This window comes from Mustela lutreola, chromosome 8 (genome assembly GCF_030435805.1).
Source record: "Mustela lutreola isolate mMusLut2 chromosome 8, mMusLut2.pri, whole genome shotgun sequence".
Classification (NCBI taxonomy): domain Eukaryota; kingdom Metazoa; phylum Chordata; class Mammalia; order Carnivora; family Mustelidae; genus Mustela; species Mustela lutreola.
Window position 1 is genome coordinate 141,097,130 of NC_081297.1, and position 20,277 is coordinate 141,117,406.

A 20,277-nucleotide genomic window follows, 5' to 3' on the forward strand; every position below is an offset into this window, starting at 1 on the left:
TGTCACCAGGGGAGGGCCTGTCCGCAGAAGAATGGAGGACGGCCCTGGGCAGACAAAAGCAGTAACAGCAGGGCCGGTTGTGTTTGTTTTTAACCAACACCTTTATTTTGGAATAAATTTAGGTTTCGAGAAAAAAGGCCAAGGTAACCCAGGAGAATTGGGCTGTGTGTGCTTCACCCAGCTTCTCGTGATGCTAACGTAACCACAGTCTGTTTGTCAAGACTAGGAAACTAGCGCTGGTACGTTCAGAACTAAACTCCGGACTTCACTTAGGTTCGCGCGTGTGTCCACTAATGTCCTCTTTCTGCTCCAGCATCCTGCCCCGAGACCACATTGCGTTCAGTCATGCCACCCCCTTAGTCTTCTCTGCTCTGTGACAGGTTCTCATTTTTTCTCTTGCTTTTCATGACCTTGGCAGTTTTGAAGGGTACCGGTCGGGGATTCTATACCCTGTCCCTTGGGGCTTGTCTGATGTTTTCTCACATCATGGGTCGTGCGACGGGGAGATGCTGCAGAGCTGCGATGCCCTTGTCATCCCTGTATATCAGTGGGTACGTGATGTCCACGTCACTGATGTTGCCAACCTTGAGCACTTGGGTAAGGTAGGATATACTCCCACTTGACAGATGGGGAAACTGAGGTTTGCAGAGGCTGAGCTGCTTTCTTTAGAGTGAGTAGCAAGACAGAATATGAACCAGGCCTGTCTGACTCCCATTATCCCACAGTTCCTTGGAGTTTTAGACAGGGAAACTGAGGCAGGAGCCCAGCTCTGGGGATGGGAAGGTGAGAAAGACTGCACCGTGGAATCTACATGTAAGGTTTACAGCAAAAAGATTGAGCCCCCAAATTCTTGCGGGTTCGAGGCCCTATCCAGATTGGCCTGGGGGCCTGGAAGTCACAGCAGACTCTAGCCAGGAGGGGCATGGAAAGGACACAGACTGGCACAAGGACCGTGGCTTAGCCAGGTAGGAAGTATGACGGAAGGAGGGAATGGCAAGTCTGACTAGGCAAGAGCAATCCAGGAGGGCTCCCTGGAAGAGAAGGCTGAGATTGTAGGAATAGTTGAGAAGGCAGCTCGCGAGAGAGGTCTGTCCCAGGCAATAGGAGAGCAAAGTGTTTAAGACCAAGTGCCATGAAATCCAACAAGACTGGGTTCAGTTTCTTGTGTTGTCACTGCCTGAAAAGTGGTCTTGGGCAAGTGACCCCTTGCCTCTGGCTCCCAGGCTTTCCCTGCCCTTCTCCCCTGAAATGCTCATTCCTGCGCCAGCTGTCAGACCTCTCCATCCTGGACCAGTTTCACACTTTGCAGGCTCCAGTGACAAGTGAAAATGTGGAACCCCTCTTTCAAAAATGATTTCAAGCAGTGAGACAGGACATTAAAGTATGGGATCCTTCAAGGCAAGAGTGACCGCATGGGTCACATGCCCATGAAACTGACCCAATTCTCAGCCCTCAGTGATGAGCCGGACCCTGTGATATGATGGCCATATTTTCTCTATGGGTCCCCAGCCATTCATCACCAACTGCCCACTGGCATCAGTGGGACCATCCCATTGAGCGGTTGCTTTGCACGTGGCTTGTCCTGGTCTTGCCCCGAGTGGAAGGCTGAAGGAGATGAACTCCAAGGTGCTTCCAACAGTTAAATTGCATCCTTTAATTTTATGACTTTAATGTTTTTTTGTCGGGAAGCTTCTCAGCTCCCACACCTGAGATGCTACAAGGCAAGGGGTCAGGGTTTCCCTCATGCAGTCTCAAAACCCTGACGTCCCTAGGCGGCGTGGAGTTTTTAGAGGACAAAAGAACAAGTGGAAGAATTTCATCCACTTACATTGTGCAAATTTGAAATGGGAAATTAATGACGATCTTGTAGAAATCACTGGGTTCTTAAAAGGGCTATGTGTTTTCCAAAGTCCATCCATCCGGGATGGCGGGTCCAAAGAGACCCACTTTCCCTCAACAGAGTGCTGTTAGCCTGGCCAGCCCACATTTTTGCATTTTGTATGTTACTACTCGTTTGTTAACTTTGCTTCCCCATTCCCTTATGGTCAAGAGGCAGAATATTTGAATCAGCCTGCCAGCACACGTCTCTTCCCTCTGCCGTGAAAACGTGTGCAACTTGCTTTCTCTCTCTGGGGTTCCGTGTCTTTACCTGAAAATTTGAGACTAAATTAGTTCTATGTCTTCGGTTCCTTTTCTGGCTTAAAAATTCGAGTGGTGGGGAAAAAACCCAACAACCATTTGATTCTGCTCATAGTTTTATGGGTCAGGAATCCGGGAAGGGCTCAGCTGAGCACCTTGTGCTTGGGGTTCTCGTGGGGGTGCCGTCAGATGCATTCTGGGACGGCTGTCATCTGATGGCCCAGGGGGACTATGCAGCATGTCCAGGATGGCTCACTCACACAGCTGGCGCCCGGTGTCTGTCCTAGGTTGGCAGTGCTAAAGCTGGTGACCAAACTGCTTACCTATATCATGGCAGCGTCAGGGAACTGGGCTTCCTCCAGAACAAGTGTCCCGGGAGAACCAGGCAGAAGCTACACAGCCTTTTCCTACCTGGCCTTGGCAATCACAAGTCATCCCTTCCCCTGCTTTCCACTGCTGACAAGTGAGTCGCTAACACCAGCCCAGATTAAAGGGGAAGGACATAGATGCCACTTCGTAATAAAAGTGTCCCCCCAAACTGGGAGCATGTTTTCAAACCATCACAATATATACAAAGCCCTCAAAATAGCGCTCGGGGCGTAAGAAGCCCTTGAACGCATTTGCTATTGGCGTACCACCCCGGATAACAAAAATGGATTGGTAAGACAAAAATGGTTTGTCGGACCAATCAAGTAGGGATGAAACTATTAATGAAAATTCTATATTCCCCAATAAGGCATAACCATCCACCATGGCTCAGATTTTGATGTGCCTATGAAATGTGCTGGGTTGGAAAGGTAGGATTTTGCACAAGGGGAAGAGGAAAAAGTAAAAATAGAATGTACAACCGAAATAACTGGAACTGAAACCACATCATGCCTATGGCCAGCATGGGGTCTCTCATGTCGGCATGGCCGGTGGTGGCGAGGAGCCTCTGAAGTTTGCCCATCTTTCCCCCCATAAAACAATCAAGCCATCGCTCTGGGGAACCATTGGCGTGTTTCTAGAACAAGCACGAAATAAAGCTTTCCAGCACAAAATTGATGACGTCCATCCCTAAAGGCAGAGAAGGGACCAAAAGCACAGAGGCATTATTCATAGGCGCTTGCCTCGTAGAGACGTCTCGTTCTTTCTCTTAGCTGAACCAGGGGCAATACGTCCAGTGCTCAGCCCATCCTGAGAATTCTGATCCTGATTTCCCAGCCTCCCTTGCAGCTAGGGGTGGCCAGGCAAGCCTCTTCTGACCAATGAGATCGAAGCAGAAAGCCGCTGGTGGGCTTCCAAGGAAGTTTTTTTTTTCCTTTTAAAGAAGTCCGATGCATGGTGGGCCTTTCTTCCACCGTCTCCTCGCCTGGAACACGGACATAACGCTGGAGCCAGCTGTGATAGTCACCTTGTCCCACCTCCGGGCTTCTTGTTGGGGGAGGAAAACAGCCACAGTGGACGCAGCGGACCACTCCCTCCTCCTCAAAAGACTTCTCCTCTCGCTGTCCTCCCATTCGAGGGTCAAGTCCATGAGAAACAGGATGTTCATTGTCTTGTTCTCTGCTTTATCATCCCTATTCATTAGGTGAATAAAGAAACCTCTGGTTGTCCCCTAATATCTACTCTCTTTTTCTTCTGCAGAAATAGAAATGTGGGAGCACCTGAGTGTCTCAGTCAGTGGAGTGTCCGACTCTTGATTTTGGTTCAGGTCATGATCTCAGGATCATGAGATCAAGCCCCATGTTGGGCTCTGCGACAGGCATGGAGGCTGCTTGAGATTCTCTCCCTCTGCCTCTGTGCCTCCCTATCCCTCCCCACTACTTCTCACATGTAACTCCCACACACCCTCTCTCTAAAATAAATAAATATACGTATATATTTATATGTATATATATTCCATATAGATATAGATATATGGAAATTTTGCTGAATACATAACTGCCCAGATAAAGACTACATTTCCCAGCTTACTCTGCAGATGGGTGTGGCCATATGACTGGATTCTAGCCAGTGAAATGTGAACAGAGATGAGGTGTGCTATTTCCTATTCGAGCCCTCGAAAGGAAAAGTACATACCTCTCCTTTGTTTTTCTGCCCTTCCCACAGGCTGGACAGTGGCTGCAATGGCAGGAGCTGGAGCAGCCTTCTGAAACCAGCCAGCGGAGCCAACTGCAGATAGAGGAAGGCAGGTAATTCAATGAAAAACTGCAACCAATCAGTACTGGTCACACCATGCCCAGACTGTCATATCTGAGAGATATAAACATCTATCTTATTTAAATCTCTGTTATTCAGGCTTTTTTTTAAATAACAGATCTATATTCTCAGGAATGCATCTTTATTTATTAAAACATCTGTGGTTGGATTTTTTCCAAACAGCCACAGCCTGATCTGTACGTATATGAGGGAGACATCCTCCATGATGTTTCTGGTCCTGTCCATCCCTTAACACTGGTGCTGCAGAGGAGTCCTCTGTCCTCCTCGTTCCTTGGTTAAGTTCATTATTTGCGAGCCACGACGTGGACTGGAAGGGGCACTGAGGTGAGGACCGACTCTCCGTTGCCATGTAGGCTGCTAGGAAGGGCAGAGCTACGTGGATGGAGGCACTTGCTTGGGAATGCCAGTGCTCAGAGCTGATTCACAGTGAGCAGCTGGCAGGCAACAATGTGCTTCCAGATTTTCATTCAGTGCCGAGAGAAATTGAGAATATTACAAGTGCAATCAAGCCAAGGCCACTGAGTGGACGTTTTTTTAGCCAGCTGTCAAAAGAGATGGGCTGAACAAAAGTCTGCTTTTCCAACCTGAGCCACGCTCGCTCTTGAATGAAGGTGTACAGCAAGTTGTTTGTTTTTTGCTTGTAATGAGGGCCAAGATTCACAGTCTTTCTCTGTGACCCAATAACGCCAACGAAAACCATTCCTTTGATTCTAAGAAACATGACTTGTCTGTACAGTCAGCATCTAGAATAATCGGGCTCCATCAAATGTTCACATCTGATAAAAAGATATCAGGGTTTTTGCAAGACTGACTGTGGGGCAAATTTCTTGATTCCCCAACAGCCCGACTGTCCCAGCCCCTGACGACTCTTTCCACCGCTTGTCGGGAGAAATCGATGACCCGGCAGCGAGCATATTAAAAGCCACATCCAAGAGCTGCTGCCGAACAAGAAGGAATGTCTTCCGGCGTGAAATGCAACCAAAGCGGGGTCTGGGCGGTTGGTTCTGACAGCATTCCAGCTCAGGAGAGTGCCAAGCGTGGCATCTTCCCTTCTGACAACACCAGAAAGAGGCCTCCGTGCGAAATCGCTTCTTCATCAACTCGGGGGCTGTGTCCAATCCTCAAAGCCCAGGACCATCTCCCCACCATCAGGCACCTGTCCCCACCAACCTGTGGCTGAGCGATGGGTTGTCTGCTCCAGTGAAATCAAGAGAAGCAGATGCTTGGATGGGAGCCATGAGCTGCTGAACGAGCTAGCTTGTCATTGGGCCAGATGGGGAGGCCTGGCTCCTTCATCCACTTGGCAAGACATGATGGAGGACCTACTATGTGCCTGGAACACGAGGGTCTGGAAAATCAAAATAAAAAATAAAGACAGGGGATTACACAGTGATCTCTTCCAGTGAAATGAAGGCAATTTTCAATTGTGGTAAAATATACATCATGAAATTTACCATTTTTTAAAAATAGACTTTTTTTTAAGATTTCATTTATTTATTTATTTGACAGGCAGAGATCACAAGGAGGCAGAGAGGCAGGCAGAGAGAGAGAGGGGGAAGCAGGCTCTCTGCTGAGCAGAGAACCCAATGCGGGACTCGATCCCAGGACCCTGTGATCATGACCTGAGCCCAAGGCAGCGGCTTAACCCACTGAGCCACCAGGGGCCCAAAATTTACCACTTTTTAAAAAGATTTTATTTATTTATTTGACAGGCAGAGATCACAAGGAGGCAGAGAGGCAGGCAGAGAGAGAGAGGGAGGGAAGCAGGCTCCCTGCTGAGCAGAGAGCCTGATGCAGGACTTGATCCCAGGACCCTGAGATCATGACCTGAGCCAAACGCAGCGGCTTAACCCACTGAGCCACCCAGGCGTCCCCCAAATTTACCATTTTTAAGTGTACATTGCAGTGACATCAAACACATTCCCAGCCTTATGTGACCAGTGCCGCTGTCCATCTCGAGGACGTGCTGATCCTCCCCAGCAGAATCCCTGTGCCCATTTAACACCAACGCTCTGTCCCCAGCCCCCGGGGAACCGTCATTCCACTTTCTGTCTTTATGGATTTGACTCTCCCAGGCGCCTCACCCAAGTGGGATCCTCCAGAATGTGTCATTCGGTGTCTAGCTTCTCTCACTTGGCATGAGGCCTTCAAGGTTCATCCATGTGGTAACACGGATCAGAACGTTATTCCTTTTTCTAAGGTTGAATAAGCTTCCATGGCACGTGTTTGTTTTACACGTTTGGTATGTTTATGTCTGTTTCGTAATTGGCTTAGCCATTCATCATCTGATGGACATTTGGGTTTCTTCTACCTTTTGGCTCTTGTGAATAACGCTGTGTGAATTTCGGGGTGAGTTTGAGTCTCTGCTTTCAGGATTCTTGCAAACTCCTTTGAGTTTATACCTGGGAGCAGACTTGCTGGCTCCCATAGTAATTCTATTTTTCCCTTTTTTTTTTTTAAGAGAGAGAGAGCTTATGAGCATGGGGGAGGAGGGCAAAAGGAGAGGGAGAGAGAGGATCTTTTTTTTTTTTTTTTTTGATTCATTCATTCACTGTAGAGAGCATGTGTGAGTAGCACGGGGAAGAAGAGGGAGACAGAATCCTTGTGCAGACTCCCCACCGAGCCCGGAGCCCCATGCAGGGCTTGATCCCACGACCTGTGAGATCCTGACCTGAGCCCAAACCCAGAGTCGGATGCTTCACCCACTGCACCACGCAGACACCCCTCGATATTTTTCTGGAGAAACCGCCAAGCTATTTTCCAAAGTGGCTGTACCATCCTACATTCTACCATTAACTTTAAACATATTTTATTTAGATTTTTTTAAATTATGACAAATCATTTCTTAATTACCTAGGATTGGTGGTTCACCTGTGCCGTGATGTAGCCCAAGGTGTCACGGCAGGGTGCAAGGCTGCTCTGTGGGTCTTCAGTTCCACGGTTCTGGAGCAGGACACTGAGGTGCTGAGGTCCTGTTGTGCCCAGACTGATGTGAGGCACTGTGGGGTACAGTCTGTGGGTGCACCTCCAGGCCACGGCATTGGGTGTGGGGTCAGTCAGCCGTGTCTTCCCCAAACTGTTTTGGAAGAAGGGCAGCTGGAGGGGAAGTGGCTGAGAGCTGGCTGAGGCCGGCACCATGTTCGAGAAGGACTGAGAGAAGAGAAAATCATTCATGGCACAAACATCGTCTGAGCACCGGCCTCACTGGGAGCCAGCCTGTGCAGACGAGCAGATCCAGCCCTCCTGTCCAGAGAGCCCAGTGAGTCTCTGCTTCCACCAAGTCTAACAAGCTCACTGAAGGTCTCCCCAAAACACCCACTCCCACACAATAATAGCTGCTCATGAGGGGTGCACCATATGCTGGCCGACTACTAAGCCCACCACATGGATTAACACTTCATCCTTATAGCAAGCCCCATTTCACAGGTGAGAAGATAACTATAGCTCAGAGAGGGTGAGTAGCTTCCCAAGATCACACAGCCGGAGGGGGAGGTGTCCACGCAAGTCACCCCAAACTACCTCTCTAAATGTGAGAGCCTTTTCTGAAGACACTGGAAGCAGCACCAGCCAGGGGGTTGGCATCACACACTCCGCAGAATCCAGAATCTTCTGAAGCCCCTCTTAGAGGGGAGGCCTCCCCCAGGGACATCTCCCTGCCCCTCCCCAATGTGTCCCTGGGTCCTCCTTCCTTCTGCCCAGACCCCCAGCACACCCTCCCCTCCCCCCCCCCACCCCTAGCCTTCAGCCCAAGACAAATAGCTCCTTCCTTCTGTAAAGCAGTGACGGACACATCCCACCCACCATGGCGGCCTCCACGGAAAGCCAGGCTCTCCCAAGAGCAGCCCCACCCGCTCGAGAGCAGGCAGGACTGCTGAGAGCAAACATTTTTCTCCTTTGTCACATAGAGTAATAGACTCTTGAAAAATCACATACTTGGAGGATCACAGCTGAATCTTATAATCTGAGACTCTCCATCAAAGAACCTTACAACCATGGGCTAATAGAATCTCGGAGCCAGTGACTCGAGAATCCCAGAACGCTACAGTCTCTCCATCCCAGAATGGGCAGGAGCTGATACGGAGTGGCCCGGCCGGTGGGCTGACCTGGGGCAGGCCGGGGCGGGGGAGTCAGAGAGGCGAGGGAGCCTTGGGGTTCAGAGGCAAGGGCGGGGGCGGAGGACAGAGGCTCAGCCTGTTGTCATGCCAGAGGAAGGAGTTGGCGTGTGAGGCCTGGCTCTGTTACTGATGGTTTTTAATTATGTAAATCAGCCCAGGGCCTGCGCCTGGCACAGGCTCGGCATCCATCAGCCGGCGGGGGAATTAATCAATAAATAACCAGCTGGATAGGGCCCGGGCATAAGCACCCAGCCACACCCCCTCCAGCACCCCAGAAGGGTCCTCCCCAGCTGGCAGGAGTAAAGGGATTACAAGCAGCTCAGGCCATCAGTGTGGTTTCACACACACACACACACACACACACACACGCATGCACCACGTGTGTCCCCACAGCTTTGGACCCATCACGTAGATGTAGAGGGGTACACGCCTGTCCGCAGGGACCCTGGGCTGTGGCCACCCCTGTGTGCCAGACACACACCTCCGCATGCACAGCCCAGCACACGTCTGGGAGCAAGGCCATGGGAGGCCAACCTCACACCTGTCTCAGGTGGGACAGAGCTTGACCACCTGAGACAGACCCTTTTACCACCACGACCACCCCCTGCAGCTGGTCTGGCTGGGCTGATGCCCTCATTTTGCATATGACAAAGATGAGTCGCAGAGAAGGGACTTGTCCTGGATTCTATCTGGGGGTCCTTCCTCTTCCCCTGACCGCCCTTGCCCTCACCCAAAGGTTCGAAGGGGCTCTAGATCCAAAAAAACTGGGGCAGAAAAGTTGAGTGGGGCGAATGCTAGAGCCCCCCAAGCCACCCCAAGGAATGCCACCCCTCCCTGAGAGCAGGAGCCTTGGTGAGCTGGCCAAGGGCAGGGCAAGCCTGCCCCCCAGTGGGGCCAGGCTGGCGGGGAGGAGCCTTCCTGCTCCCCCAGGGAACAGTGATAGATTGCCCTCTCCCACCCAGCATGCTCACTCCAGCTCCCCAGCACGGTCCCCATGAATCTGCCTCCCCATCTGGGCCCTGGCTCTTCCTTGATTACTTTCCAACATCAGGGTAGGTATTTTTGACCATCCCTAGCACAGGAGGGGGCTCATAGGAAGAATCATAAAATTAATGGACACATTTCTTCTTCCTTCACCCCCTTCTCTGTGCCTCTGGCTTTCTGCTGGCCTCTACTTCTCTCTGGTTGGGATCACTAAATACTGAACAGAGAAATGACCCAGGACGTGAATGCGTTTCACCCAGCATGCCGTAGACCTCTGTCTCTGGGTCCGGCTGACAGTGTAGCTGGGGTCACCTCAAAACACCCACTTCCCTCACCCTCAGCCCAGGGGTTTCCCAGCCACCACCTCCCCAGGAAGCAGGAAGAGGAAGTGGGAAGCAGTCCTGCGTGGTGTAAGCAGACTCAGCGGACCCTGCGGGGAGGTTGGGAAAGAACCTTGAGAACCAGGGGTCCCCAAGGCAGTCAGCCCTTTGGAGCGATCACTCCTTGGAGCAGCTGATGAAGACCGTGGACTTCAGTGAGGGACCAGGGTGCACAGTGCTGGGAATTCAAAACTATAAGAACAGTGGTCAGTAAGCTCAGTGCCTGGAGCCAGCCTCCCTAAGTCTAAATCCAGGCTCAGCCATTTAAGTAGCTGTGTGACCCTGGGCAAGTTGTGTCTTAGTTTCCTTTGGGGTAAGGTGGAGTGAGTAATAGTACCTCCATGACAGGCGAGTGGGTATATACTCTTTAGAAGAGTCACTGATGAACACAGTTAGATGCTCTAAAAATTAGCAATTGTTAACCGTAATTAAATGTGCCCCATACACAGACCTTTGTGTGCATCAGAATGCCCAGGAGGGCTTTTAAAAATCCAGGTTGCTGCCCCTCCTCCCCACTCCCCGGGGCTTCTTCCTCAGCAGGTGTGGGTGGGGCTTGATGTTTGTGTTTCTAACACATTACTATCCCATGCTGGGATGGCTGGTCTGCAGGCCACCCTTTGTGAACCCACTAAAGCCTATGTTGGTGCTCACTATCCAGCTCAGCTCCCCAACCTGCTCTTCAACTTGAGAACTGAGACCTGGAAAGGTAAGGGTGGACCTGGCCAGGCCTCCCCAGAAGAGGAGGAAGTAGAAGGTCCATCACTAGCACTCCACCTCCCCGCCAACACCTTCTCTGCTGACTCCAGGAGCAGAGGCAGAATTTGCCTTCCCTGCCAGAGGTAATCTTTTAATCTCTTTGGTTTTAATCTTGCATGGCAGCATAAACCCAAATCCACAAGGGGGGAAAGGAAGGGGTCAGGGATACAAATCTCTTGTCCTGGGGAGGCACACAAATCTCTTGTCCTGGGGAGGCAAGTAATCCAGGCTTTTAACCCTGCATTTTATCAAATTTTTCATCCCAGCTCAGCCTTCCTCACCCCCTACTCCTGAGAGGCACTTCTAGTAGAAGATGAGGCTGCAAAGAGAGCAAACAGATGGCGTGAGGCCAGGTGGAGTCATGTGTTAAAAATGACTCCACCTGGGAGGGCAAAGCTTTCTTAAGTGGAACACAAAACAACATAAGAGGAAAATGGTACATTGTGCTTTGTTACAACTAACAGTTATAGTCATCAAAAGATACCATTAAGAGAAAGAAAAGCCAATTCACAAATGCAGAAAAGATATTTCAATACATAAATCTGACAAAGGATTAGTATCCAACATATATAAAGAACTGCAAATTAATAAGAAAAAAACTCACTTTTTTTTTTAAATAGGCAAAAGACACAAACTGGCATTTCATGAAAGACCATATGCAATAATCAATATGCACATGAAAAGACACTCAACATTATCAACCATCAGAGATGTGCAAATTAAAACCACGATAAGCTATCATTCACATCCGTAGGAATGGCTACAATTGAAAAGACTGAAAATATCAAATATAGGAAAGATACACAGCCAGTGAGAGTGGCCATGATTCAACTATTTGATAGTTTCTTACAAAGTTAAATATATATCTCTTCCCTGACCCAACCGTTCCACAACTAGGTACTTGCCCCAAAGAAGTGAAAGCATATGTCTACACAAAGATGTGAACACAAAGGCTCACTGTACCTTTGTTCATTACAGCTCTAAACGGGAAACAACCCAGATGTCCGCCAATAGATAAATGAATAGGTGGGGGTCCTGGGTGGCTCAGTCAGTTAAGCATCTGCCTTCCCAGGGATCTGGAATTGAGCCCCATATCATGCTTCCTGCTCAGTGACAGTCTGCTTCTCCCTTTGCCTCTCCTCCTGGCTTGTGTTCTGTCTCTCACTCATTCTCTCTCTCTCTCTAAAATAAATAAATAAAAATCTTTTTTAAAAAAATGAATAGACAAATGGTAGCATAACCCACAGTGGAATATTACTCAGCAATAAAAAGAACCAGCGACAGATATATATGCCCCAAGCAGGATGAATCTCACAAGCAGGCTAAGTCTGAGAAGCCAAAAGAAAAAGAATACATTGCATGACTGTTTACATGAAGGGTAAGAATGGGCAAAACTAATCTCTAGTGATAGAGGTCAAGATCGTGGTTGCCCTTTGAGAGAGGAAAGGTTAGTGACTAGGAAGGGACATAAGGAACCTTCTGGGGTGCTGGGAATGTTTGACAAACAGGTAAAATTCATTGAAGTATACACTTAAAATCTACACTTTCCTTTCCTGTGTGTAAATTATAAAAGTTAGAGTAAAAATGAAGTGAAAAGACGCTACATCTGCAATGTGTTTTCAGACCATCCCTTCTCCCCTTTGAGATTCAAAGAATGTGGGCCCCAGCCCAGCTCTGCCACAGTGTAACTTTGAGCCTTTATTTTACCCACTCTCAGCCTCAGTTTCCCTATCTGTAAAAAGGAAAGAATCTCTACCAGTCTGTGGGGAGAATCAGTGTGATAAGGAGGTGAAGATGCCTTGGGCAGTGAAACGTTCCCTTGGATTGTCACAACCCTTGAGACCCCCTCCCAGGGCCTGGCAGAATGAGGGGGTTGTGTGCATGAACTTGGTCACTGGACCTGGGCCCCCTGGGGCTGGGCCTACAGGAGTGTCAAGAGGTCTTCCTAGACAAGCTACCATCTTCTGGTCACCCACATCTTCAAGACTCCAAGCTACCCCATTCTGCCCTCCAGAGGGACCACCCAGACCTCCAACCTAGTGCCAAACTCTACCACCACCGCCGTCATCACGGTTCCTTCCAGAACATACCTGCAAGACACAGAGCCCCCTACTTGGCAGCCTTCTCCTCTCTCCCCCCAACCCTGCCGTGGTTGTCCAGCAGGACCCCTCCCCCAATGTTGGAACTACTCCAGGACACTAAGGGGAAGATAAAACCCCAAACTAGCACACCCCTATGGGCCTGTGTGCTGGCACTCACCGCTAGGGATCCTTCCCCTAACCCTCTCTAGCTGTTTGGTCTAAAACAGTCATAGCACCTGGAAAAAGCGACAGCCTTCGCTTTTAGGTGCATAGGATGCTACAGTACTCTGGGCCAGAGACTGCAGAGTACCCTTATCATGCCCCATCTCCCATTTTCCTTAGTAACTACAAACTCATATGGCAATGTGCCCAGCTGAAAGATTCCATTTCCCAGCCTCCCTTGCAGCAAGGCAAGGCAAATGAAGGCAAGCATAAATTGTTAGGTTGGGACAGAGGGAAACATTCAGCTGGTCTATACCTACCATCCCAGAAAATAGATGTGATGATGGAGATCCAGCAGCCACCTTGGAACATGAGGTGACTTTGAGGATGGAAGCCACATGCTAAAGTTGGTGGGACTAAGAAAAAGAAGGAGCCTGGGTCTCTGACAAAGCTGTTGAGCCTCCCATCAGCCCTGGACTCTCCTACCTCCTGACATCCTTTGTGTGAAAGAGAAATAAGCCTTAATCTGGTTCAAGCCACCATTACTTCTCGTCTCTGTTATCCACAATGGGAGACAATCTGACCTGATACATGAAAGCTTTGTGAGGTTGCAATTATTGTGAAACCCTCACCTCTTACACTCCCAGACACCCTACCTCTGTCTCGGGCAGCCATGATGCCCCAAAGACCAGTGTTCAAATCCCAGCTCCCAGACACTGTGGATCAGCCTTGGCCATGACCCGCAGCAGACCCCGCAGCACGGCGTCCGGGGCGCTCCGAGCAGATCACTGCAGCTAGAGCTCTTCACACAAGGGCCGCGAAGCCTGCAGGGCACCGATCTGGACAGCATGCCTGTTGTAGAGACAAAGGGGACCCCAGAATATTTACAAATTGCAAAGAGCAAACAACAGAACACTAGCCAGGTGGGGTAAAACTCTCCTCTGAGCTTCTCCTCCTCCGTCTTGGCCACATGAAATGGAAGAGTTGGCAAGAAGCTCCCTGGTGAAACTAAGGTTTGCAGTTCTCCTGCAAGGGGGGTACTTTTGGGGCGCCTGGGGGGCTCAGTCGGTTGGGTATCTGCCTTCCTCTTGGGTCATGATCCCAGGTCCTGGGATCGAGCCTGGCAACAATCAGGCTCCCTGCTTAGAGAAGAGCTTGCTTCTCCTCTCCCTCTACAGCTCCCCCTGCTTGTGCTCTCTCTCTCTCTCTCTCTCTCTCTCTGCCAAGTAAATAAATAAAGTCTTAAAAAAAAAAAAAAAAAGGGGGGGGGCACAGTTCAGCCATGCTGTGACCACCCTCCATGAATGTCCTACAATGCATGACACAGCGGCTGGGGACACAGCAAAGGCACCAGACAGCCAGGGTTCAAATTTCTGCTCCACGCACTTGGCTCTCCCTGTGCCTTAGTTTCTTCATCTGAAAAATGGGCACCAGTAGCTGAGGATTCTGGAGGCCTACCTGGGAAGGGCTTACAGGCTGCCTGGTACACACTAGGAGGGGCTGTTGACCGTCAGCCACAGCCGTCATATTCACACTGAGAACTTTCTTTCTTTAGGTCTGTGTGTTGTAGGAAACTGAATTTACTCACCAGTTCTGGAACATTTCATCCCCTGACTTCACACTCACTGCTCTTATTAGAATTAACCCTCTGAAGAGCCTCCGGGCACAGGTGGTGCAGCTGGAAGCTTTTCCTCTTGCTTCGGTTTATGCAAGGGAGAATAAGTGTGATTACAGGTGACTCATTTGTCAAACACAAGGTCAGAAATCTCAATTTGTCCATGTCACCAAGGCAGCGCCAGGAAGCTCCCTACATCCCAAACTATCCCCACCCCACCCCCACGCGGACAGAAATTCCACCATTAGAGCCGAGGCACCCTTAGGAAGAGAAGCAATTTAGGAGCCCAGCATCCTGGAGTAAATGCGCGATCCAGGTCAGCAACGGGGAGTGAATCTCACAAGGAAAGGGATGGAAACGCCACGGGCAAATTTTTGGCTCTTCTCAGGGCAGTTGAGAAACCTGCAGCCACTAAGAGCTGTGAGCTCAGTCTCACCCACCTACACACACACACACACACACACACACACGCACACGCACACACGCACACACACGCATGCACGCACACACACACAACACACCACTAATCGCTTTGCCCCAGCAGTCCGGGCTTAAGCGGCTATGTAGGCTAGCCCCACCCCCGCCTCCAGCTGCACCGGCCACCTCGGTCCCAACTCAGGATGCCCAGAGGCTCAGCTGGGAAACTCTTGAGGGCTGGAAGCCGAATTCACCAGAGCCAGCCGCCCCCAGCGGTAACGCTCCACCCCGCTCCCTCCCTCTCTCCCTCCTTCTCTCTTTCTCTCTCTCACACACCCATACACTCTCTCTCTCCTACACAGACACACAGTCAGAGACAACATACTAGACAGAGACACACACTGAACTGTCCTCCCAAAGGTATGACAAATCCGGAGAAGCCATACAGAAGCGTCCTGTCCAGGAGAAAGCGACAGCCCTGAGCTCGCTCACACCAGGTCCTTCCCCGCCATCGGGGTCTCTCTCTGACCCCTCCCCCCCGCCAAGCCCCCCATTCCTACCCCAGCCAGGCATTCCGCCCACCCCCGGACACTCCACGGGAGCCCCCCACGTCTTTTCCCTAGGAGCCAAGCCCTGTCAGGGTCCCCTTTCCCCCCACCCCCTTTTCCAGCACTCTGGGCGCCCCAGGAAACTGCTCACCCTCCCGTACTTCCCCCATTAATGTCCCTCCTGGCCCTGGAACTATAAGAATCCAGGAACAGGGACAGCATCCTCCACTGTCCCCCCCCAACCCTGCACAACAGGGCCACCCGTAAGCACATGGAGGAGCAGGGCCGCCTTCCCCTCCCCTTGCCCTGGGGCTCAGCCCTCATCTCTCCTCCTTGGGAGCCACTGGCGGCTCTTCTCATTTTCCAGCAAGTGCATGAAAACAGAGATTAGCACAATTAGAGAAAAGTCCGCGGAGGGCAAGGCAGGAGCCACCACGGTTCCTAATTACCAGCTCCAGCAAGGCATGGTAAAGCACAGACACTCACACAGATGACAAATGTGCACAGATTCCACCGCAGGGAGGGGCACAGGGAGGGGGGAAGCCCAGTTCCGTTCGCGCTTCTCCCGTTTTTGTTTCAATCTGCTCTCTGCTGTTTGCCGCAGCTTTCTCATCCACGCACCCCAGAGAAGCAGCCGGCTCCCAAATGATTTCAGTCCCATTCTATGGAAGGGGAAACTGTGGCCCAGGAGACTGGAGAAGAACGGTTTCAGAAGGCCCAGTCCACAGGACCCGTGTTCCTGGCTGAAGGTGGGGATCAGGGTGGCCCCCGACCCAAGGTGAGGTCCCCGGGGGCCCTCCGTGCTGTTTTCTATTCTTCTCTTCTCCCCGAAAATAATCAGCAAAGGGCTGACGTACACAGGCATGCTGTCCGGTGCTCGTGATGGGCTCAGATCTGCACGGGGGGTAACCTTCCCCTACAGCAAATGGCAGAATTATTTCACTGATGGCTGCTGTCCCCAGCTGGTCACGTTTTGCTGAGCCTGGTAGATATGCTGTGTATGGAGGAGTGGTTTTCTCAGAATCTGAGAGCCGGGGGTCCATTTTCATGCCCCTTCTCCGAGGAGGCTCTTCCCAAGGCAGGCCTGGTCCCCCACAGCAGCTCCCCAAGCATCCTAACCTTCCTGCCTGGCCCACCTTGCCCTGAGCCTGGGATCCCGGCAAGAGGCCAGCAGTGGTGCAGGAGTGCCCCCTGGTGGTGATAGAATGCCCTGCCCACCGGGACTCAAACCAGTGGAGCAGCAAGCTAGCCCCCTCCACTCACTCGCCTCCAGGGCTCCCTGCCCCGGGCCAAGAGAAGAGTGACTCCTGTGGGAGAAACATAAAGCCCCAAGCCCTGAAGAAGCTGACAATGACTTCGGGAGTGCGGAGGCTCCTGGAGGGACACCAGGCATAGTCAAGCAAGAGGGCAGGGAGGGTGCCCAGTATTGTGTGGGGTCCACTGTGGGATGGATGAATAAGAATGAGAGAATGAGAGAATGAATGAATGAATGAATGAATGAATGAATTCCGGATTTCCTAAAAGGTGGTGTGAATGTCACTAGAATACAAGAGGTACTTTTTAGAGACTAGTAACTTGTTTAAAAATGGTATACTTATTTTTTTTAAGATTTGTTTATTTATTTTAGAGAGAGAGTACGAGTGGGAGGGACAGAGGGAGAGGGAGACAGAATTTCAAGCCGACTCTGCTCTGAGTGCAGCCAGACCCGAGACTTGATCTCATGACTCTGACATCATGACCTGAGCCGAAACCAGGAGTCAGACGCTTAACTGACTGAGCCACCCAGGCGCCCCTGATATACTTTTTTTTTATGTGTGTTACTTAAAATATATCTGGCCCATCCACTTGATTCTACAAAGTGTCTTTTTAAAATAAATGTCTTGGGGCATCTGGGTGGCACAGTGAGTTAAACATCCAATTCTTGGTTTGGCTCCGGTCGTGATCTCAGGATTGTGAGATTGAGACCCACACTGCATTCCACACTCTGCACGGAGCTACTTGGGATTCTCTCTCCCTTTCCTTCTGCTTCTCTGTCGGTTCCTTTCTCTCTCTAATAAATACATCTTTTTTTTTTAAATAAAATTTTTAAAAAATAAAAATAAAAATAATTTAAAAAATAATAATAATAAATAAATAAAATAAAATTTAAAAAATTAAATAAGATAAATGTCTTTAAGTACAAAAGCGTCAATGCCAGGAAAAACAGAGTGTAAATAACGTGTTGGTCTCCCCAGGACCTAGCAAAGAAGGTGTGTGATAAATGCTGGTGTTACCAAAGGAATGAACAAAGAGATGGTCAGGCACCTGTGGCTTGGCTGTAGAAAGCAGGAGGTCCCAAACGTGGCTGTAGGTTGGAATCATCTGGAGAGCTTTAAAAAACATCTCCGGGCAGGTGTGTATCTCTGACTGTCAGGGGGGCTGGAGAAGAAGCCCCTGTGTCCTGGACATTCAATGTGGGCACCAAATGAGGAGCAGCCTGGCTTCCCTACCATTTGAGATCGTGAAACTGCCGTCATCAGAGGAAGCAAGCCATGCTCGGTGCCCTGGGATCCATCCTCATGCTGGGTGAATGGCTGAAATGAATGAACTTGAAGATATTCAAGGAAAGAGAAGTGAGCTTATGTTTGCATAAACTACTTCAAAGTAGCACAGGGTATAAAGTTGACATGCATTTACTATGATTTTACCATATTGGTTAAATATTTCCCATTTATCCGTCCTGCACATCAAGTTTTACTTACCATATGTCTTCACTATGCATTAATACAAGTATTACAATAATTGCTGTTCAGGACATAGAGCATTTTCTGTCCTGAGTTTATTTACAAGTTGGTTCTTCATTTATTACAATTATCTCCCCCTCGAAAAATTGTCCCTTATTGAAAACTATGCCTAGTTACTTATGAACATGTATTAACATAAAGTGGTTAATGTAGTCATAATCTATTTATCTGTTTTAATTGGATCCTGGTTTGCTCCTAGGAATTTTCACTTGCTTTCTTGAGTAGATGTTGAAGGAGCAAGTGGCTTGGTGTGGGCTTTGTAAAGAGGTGCTGTTTGCTTCTCTCTCGTTTTTTTAAGGGTTTATTTATTTATCTGACAAATGGAGATCACAAGTAGGCAGAGAGTCATGAAGCAGGGAAGCAGGCTCCCTGCCAAGCAGAGAGCCCAATGGAGGGCTCGGGCTCGGGCTCGGGCCTGATCCCAGGACTCTGAGATCATGACCTGAGCCAAAGGCAGAGGCTTAACCCACTGAGCCACCCAGGTCTCCTGCTGTTTGCTTCTAAATCTACATGTAGACTAGAAAGTGCAGGTTAAGTTAATAGCTGATGTGAGTTGTTATCTTGCTAGATACTATTAATAAGAGCAAAGAACTTTCAGTTGTGAATTTTCATGGCTATACCTCTGGGAAAGAAGTGACAGAAATAAAATTCTGTATTATTTTCAAAGATGGGCATACGCATTGAGCTCTGAGTCTGATTTTTTATATCAGCTTAATGGTATTCAGATAACGGCTTTTTTTTTTTTAACTTTGAATGGATCTGTAAAACATAAAATGTGGGTAGGTTTGTCATAGCACAAGGTCAAAAATTAGTCTTGTTGATGGCAAGTGATTTGATATTAATTCCATTTTATGAACAAATGCAATTAAGTTGCAAATCCCTTCACAGGGCACAGTGTTGGGCCAATGTTTTAATCAGTATTAGGAAATGTCAGATTAGCATCCCCAAGGAAGAAGAAATCTTTGGCACAGTGCCGAAAACATATGTGTTAGTTTTAAAGCTGTGCCTTATTCTCCTACTCGGGCTATAGAGAATATAAATCATTACATCCTCTCTCAAGGGCAATTGGAGAGTATCCACCTAGATGATAAATGCAGCTTCTCTCTAATTCACCCGTCCTCCTGCTAGGAAATGATCCTTCAAAACACTCAGCATGTGAACATAATAACATGTACAAGAAAATTCATTGTAGCGTTTCTTTGAAGAGCTTGTGATTAGGAACCATGTCAATGTCCATCAGTAGAGGACCCGTTTAATAAATTAAAGAAAAAAAAACAGAGAGCTATTCTTTGAAACACTACATGGCTGTAAAAAAGAATGAGGGCCCATCAACCACAGAAAATAACCCGATTAAAAATGGGGCAAAGAACTTGAGAAGACATTTCTCCAAAGAGGAGGTACAAACAGCCAACAGGCGGGTGAGAAGCTGCGCAGCATCAGTAACCATTAGAGAAATGCAGATCAAAACCACAAGGAGCTACCACCTCACGCCCACTGGGAGGACTACTATTCTTTTAAAAGAAAGAAAGAAAAATAACAAGTGCGGGGAGGGTGAGGAGAAAATGAAACACTTGTGAACGGCTGGTGGGAATGTAAAATGGTGCAGCTGCTGTGGGAACGGACTGCCGTGCCTCGGGAAGATTAAACATAGAATTACCATATGATCCAGCATTTCCACCCTCACTATATTCCCCCAAAGAACTGAAAGCAGGGATGCAAACAGATATTTGTACACCTGCTGTGTTCTCAGCGGCGTTATTCACAAGAGCCAAAAGACGGAAGCGACCTGCGTGTCTGTGGATGGATGAGTGAATCAACAAAGTGACAAACGCAGAGGAAGAAATAGTCTGACGCTGTAAAAGGGAAGAGAGCTCTGATGCTCCCAGCAGCATGGAGGAAACTTGAGGGCATGATACTTAAACATTACAAGAAAGTTTTGCTGGGGCCCCTGGGTGGCTCAGCAGTTAAGCATCCGACTCTTGGTTCTGCTCAGGTCATGATCTCATCAATCGTGGGAAGCCCTGCATCAGGCTGCACCCTCCGCTGGAGAGTCTGCTCGAAGTTCTCTCCCTCTGCCCCTCCCCCCACCCCCGCT

General features: G+C 49.3%; 1 long non-coding RNA gene across 1 annotated transcript; it reads right to left on the reverse strand.

Moving 5' to 3' along the window:
- Positions 1-24: 24 nt before the first annotated feature.
- LOC131839446 (uncharacterized) lies at positions 25-15,093 on the reverse strand. Its single transcript, XR_009356957.1, has 3 exons — positions 13,476-15,093; positions 7,195-7,491; positions 25-5,689 (listed from the first exon to the last, which is right to left on the reverse strand). It is a non-coding gene; the product is annotated as an uncharacterized LOC131839446 (long non-coding RNA).
- Between the last annotated feature and the right edge of the window lie 5,184 nt (positions 15,094-20,277).